This window comes from Monopterus albus, unplaced genomic scaffold, assembly GCF_001952655.1.
Source record: "Monopterus albus unplaced genomic scaffold, M_albus_1.0 scaffold3.1, whole genome shotgun sequence".
NCBI lineage: Eukaryota > Metazoa > Chordata > Actinopteri > Synbranchiformes > Synbranchidae > Monopterus > Monopterus albus.
This window is the reverse complement of record NW_018127883.1, coordinates 5,755,443-5,760,113: the sequence shown is the minus strand read 5'-3', so window position 1 is coordinate 5,760,113 and position 4,671 is coordinate 5,755,443. Positions and strand designations below refer to the sequence as shown.

The following is a 4,671-nucleotide window of genomic DNA, read 5'->3' as shown; positions in this document are numbered from 1 at the left end:
TGTATAAAATGTAGTTCTGTAACGTGTTTAGGCTCGCAGATTAACCATAAAACCCAGTTAAAAAGTTATTCGGTGAGGCAAACAGTACGCCTGCCTCAAGGCAGAGGGCGCCAGTGAGCCCACAGATTCTTGTGCTACCTACAATCTTCTTCGTGCTTGTTTATATTTCCTTTACAATCCGCCTTATCAAAATGGAAGATTACATTTCCAAGCTGAGAAAATTCGCAAATCTGGACTTTCAATCAAAACATTTTTGACAGTCTGGACATTTTTGTCCAGAAGGATCTTCTTTATTGAAAAAAATTTGTTTTAATATTGGATTCGAACGGTAAAAGGGTTTGTAATACATACCAGCTGACAAATGGATTTCGAGTACAAGTAAAGGTAAGACCATAAACTTTTATTATTTCTAGTTAGAAATAAGCTCAATTGGAATAAATTTTAACCTCAAATTAAATATGGGTCATGTTTGTGTGAAGAATACTGATATGAGATATAAAACATAACGCATTGTCTGTTAACAGACAATTTGTATTTGTAAATCTGACTGTAAAAGAGTTAGTGCCTCACCAGCTGTCAACCTCACCGCACGTCACTGGTAATGAAACGGCACGAAGCTCAACAATGTAACTGTCGCTGTGTGCCATTCATCCTAAAACTGCCATCATCATAGATTAAAGCATCTCAGCTCCTGTAGATCTGATGAGTCAGCACTGTGTTACAGGAATATAGATGGAGGAAAGTAGCCAGAATATCAGCCCTCCTGTTTTTAAGTGTTTTTAAGTGCAGTGAGGTTAGAAGATGAGGCTTTATGAGCGTCACCTGGAGCGGAGAGGGTGTTTCCCTGAATAATAAATCACACTCTGATTCAGTCTCTGTTTTATTATGTTTTGCATGCATGAGTAAATTCTTATGAGTGCTTGCTTGCTGCAGTACAGGGTTCTGTGTCGCTGCTGTGCATAAAGAATGTGAGATTATGTGTGTGCATCAGACGCTGACTTTGTGTTCATTCCGCAGTAAATTGATCTGGCTGCTCACTAGACTGGATGGAAAAGGGCCCGGGGCAAAAAGTGCACACTACATCAACAGATGGAAGAGCCCACTGTGCTGCTATCACATGGCATTCCTCCTCCCTGGGCATGCTCAGTGGGCCACACCCCACACCCTGCTACCCCCTTCCTCTCAGGGCCTGTTTGACCCAGTCAGTCAGAGGTGGTAGTGCTGCTCTCTTGTTTCTCATCTGACCTTCAGAGTCAGGCATGGGGGATGTAGGTTGACAGGGGGAGAGGGGGTGTTCTTCTAAAAGCACTTTGTTTAACATGGCTGATATGTCACTCATTATTTCCACTCTGTGCTTTGCCCCGTTGCAGCTCGGAGAAGCATGCAACAACCCGGTGGCTTCCATGCAGAGCTAGCAGACTTCACAGTGGTTAGCTATCACAGGACATAGCATTTAACACAATCTGTCATCTTCAGCTTACACTGTGAGTTCCTGCCTGGGTGATTATAAATACAGCTAATACAGAGCTTGTTAAATAAGTACATCATGCTATTATCAAAAACAAAATTATAAACTAACAGAACTTGTGTAGTGTTTACCCAAAATTGTGAATTACAGGAGGTGAAATCATTTTAGTCACTATATGCATCACTTGCATAAAAAGAAAGTTGTGCAACCTGATAAAAATAATAACATGAATAAATTTTCACTTTAACTGAAGTCTCATGTTTTATCCTTGAAAACGAGGTGTGCAATTAGGGGCTGAAGTCATCCTCTGGGTGTAAAAGGTGTAAATAAATGTGGGACATGGTTTTTAAAGTCACAGCACCCGTGGATTATTTGAAGTTGCTCTAGGATCATTCATATTATTCACATTAAACAAATTAGATATACATAAATGTAAAGATGAAAAAAAGCTTAATGATATGTAAATGCAAACATATTAAACCACTGCAGATACAGAATAAATGTTATGATACTATTGGAGTTTATGAGAGGCGTCATTTTGCGCCCTACTGAACACACATCATCACCATTATCTATGCACACTGGCTGCTGGCAATGCACAGAACTGAATCACAGGCTGAATTCCTCCATGAGTCACATGGCTTGTTACAACCAGAAAGACCTTTTTTTCCTCTTACATCTAAATCCCTCAGGCTTTTACACATTCTCTGTCTTGCCACCACATTCTGCTTGTCTCTGGTTTTTCCATCTTTGTTTGCTCCCCACTCTGACTAGCACGACTAGCTTCCTGTTTATGTCAAGCGAGCATCAAGCCAATCAGCTGTGAAGGCTGCAATCCTCCGCGTAGCTATTTACTACCCTGTGGTCTATTTAAAAAAAGACTGAAAGCAAGCTAAGCTTTGTGCTAAGCTTGGTGCAGGCTGCTGAGTAAGCAGACACACAAAGCTCCAATCAGAGTCCACAGCTGACCTATATACATCTCTGGCCTTTTGTTCATGAATGTGCTTGTATCTGTCTGTGTGTTTTTACTCTCTGAAGTGGGCTGCTGCTCAGTTGGTTAAATATTTGTTTATTTGCTCGTTGTGTTTCTCACAGCCCAGCAGGATCTGCACCCTGGCATTTTTTTTGTTGCCACTAAGGGTTGGAATGTGCTGGTTTGCAAGATTTGAAGATAACAAAGCAGCATGAAGCGGCTGTGCGTAAATTGTGGATGAGGTCACGATCCGCCAACACGGCACGCTGCGACATGCGAGGGGATTTTGTTCTGGATTCTCCCTTGGTGGTGTCATACCTTTGCTCTGTTTTTCTGTTGCCTTGTTGGCTCTGTGCGTATTTCACGTTGCAATTGCAGGCTATCTGAACTGCCAGCCTTAGCTAAGGTCTGTTATTATATGGTTGGAGTAAAGTGCAGACTGCATTTGGAAACAAGAATAGACTATATAGAGCATGCAGAGGCCTGTTCATGAGTCTACCCAGTGCCAGCCTTCTCTTGGAGTACACAGTGCACTATAAATCTGTCAGACAGGGGAAAAAATATAATCACAGCTTTGCTGGGGCATCAGAGTTCACTGCAGAATTACATGAGTACTAATGCCTGCTTCAACACTGACTCTGGCAAACATGTCTGACATTCACTGTTTACACCCCTCAGTGAAAGCCGCTAGTCAGACCGTCTGATAGCTCAGCCTGGAATTAGATTCAGGAAGTCATGAGATTTCCAGGTGGCTGGCTTTCCTGGAATTGTTTAGCATGGATTTTTCAAAGTGTTGCCAACACACATTGAACTGAAGACAACCCTCTGTAAATAATTACACGATATATTACCTGTGCTTCACACAGGCCAGTGCTGAAATCTGAGAAACACACACTATACTGAACACTTTTTAAAATCTATCTCCACTGAGAGCATAAATAAATAAACTTCCACTTTAATTATGTTACGCCGCACTTGAAAAAGGAAAAAAATACAAACTGAGGTAAAATAGTGGAGCAACATTTAAGCACCTTTTAAGAGAGAAGAGGCTCCCTGGTGCTCTCTTTTGATTCATAGAAATGTATGAATAACGAATCTGTGCTGAACTCCTACTGAACCCTCTGCACCAGCACCCAGCCAGAGACCAGCACCACATGACATCCAACACACACACAGGGTGACCTCCACAAAGCTCTAAACACGTGAGGCAATCTGTTGTGGAGTATTTAGTCTGCTGTGTGAATCATTACATTGTACTGCACCTGGCTGCTGTTAGAGAGAGGACTCTGCCTTTGATAAACCTGATGACTGCTGGGAGGTGGCAGAGGACGGAGGCAGCCAAAGGGAAAAATAAATGCAAACTGGTAACCAAACAGTGCTGGACCGGTTAAAGCTCCCGCCCTTTTGGCAGCTGAAGTGTGTGTGTGTGTGTGTGTGTGTGTGTGCATGTGAGCAGTTTAATGTTTTACCCTTGTGTCAACAGCAGGCATGTGTCACAACAGCATTCCTGTGAGACGGTCATCTTGTGACAGAGCGGTTTCATAATGGGAACACTGCTCTGACAGTTCTGCAAGCATTTTTTTGTGGCAGGAGAAAGGAGCTTTGTCCTGGTGACTTGTAGCCTGACGAGTTTCATGTTTCTGCATGTCATGTGTTAATGAGCAGAGAGGTGGGGTAGTGAATAGCTGGGTTAACTTGGTCAAACAGTAAGCACACCACCCTGTTTACCCAGAGGTAAGCCTCTCTGTTCTCTTCCTCCCCACTGTAAATGGTTAACTTGGCAGGGATCATGTGAGAGCTGGAAAGCTTTTTTGCAGTTACACAGGAGGGGAACTTTCCTTGCCTTGTTGTTAGGCAACAACATTTTTTGATCAGAGCAATTTTATCATGTGAGGAGAGAAGCGGAGAGAACAGAGCACATCATGCAGAGCAGGAAGGAAGACAGAAATGAGATCTCTGCAAAGATGTTTGTTGATGAGCAAAGCAAATATGCACATGCGAAAATAAAAGTGTGTATATATGGGGGAGGGTGGTGTATTGCCCTTCAGGGCAGCCCTGGGTGGAACCAGACTTGTCAGCCAGTGTGAAACCGTTTCCGCTTCAAGGCTGTCTAGCTCCTCCCTCCCATTGTGTGGCAATGTGGTGCAGGTGAACTTTATCACTCTTTGTGGCGAGCTTTCAGATACTTTGCATAGAGGAAGGTCAAGTTACACATCTGTGTGCCTGCTGA

The 4,671-nt window shown here is 42.9% G+C and overlaps 1 long non-coding RNA gene across 6 annotated transcripts in view; it reads left to right on the top strand.

The window, feature by feature from the left end:
* The window catches only part of LOC109960909 (uncharacterized), a 24,487-nt gene that overhangs the window by 16,265 nt on the left and 3,551 nt on the right, over nt 1-4,671 (top strand). The window contains exons 5-6 of one of the 6 annotated variants that reach the window (XR_002275063.1): nt 1,018-1,268; nt 1,371-1,484. The exons of 2 other annotated variants lie outside the window; for them this stretch is intronic. This is a non-coding gene — a long non-coding RNA (uncharacterized LOC109960909). Of the gene's footprint in view, nt 1-1,017; nt 1,269-1,370; nt 3,351-4,671 lie in introns of those variants that run through there. 3 more of the 6 variants (XR_002275066.1, XR_002275062.1, XR_002275067.1) reach the window with 3 other exon arrangements.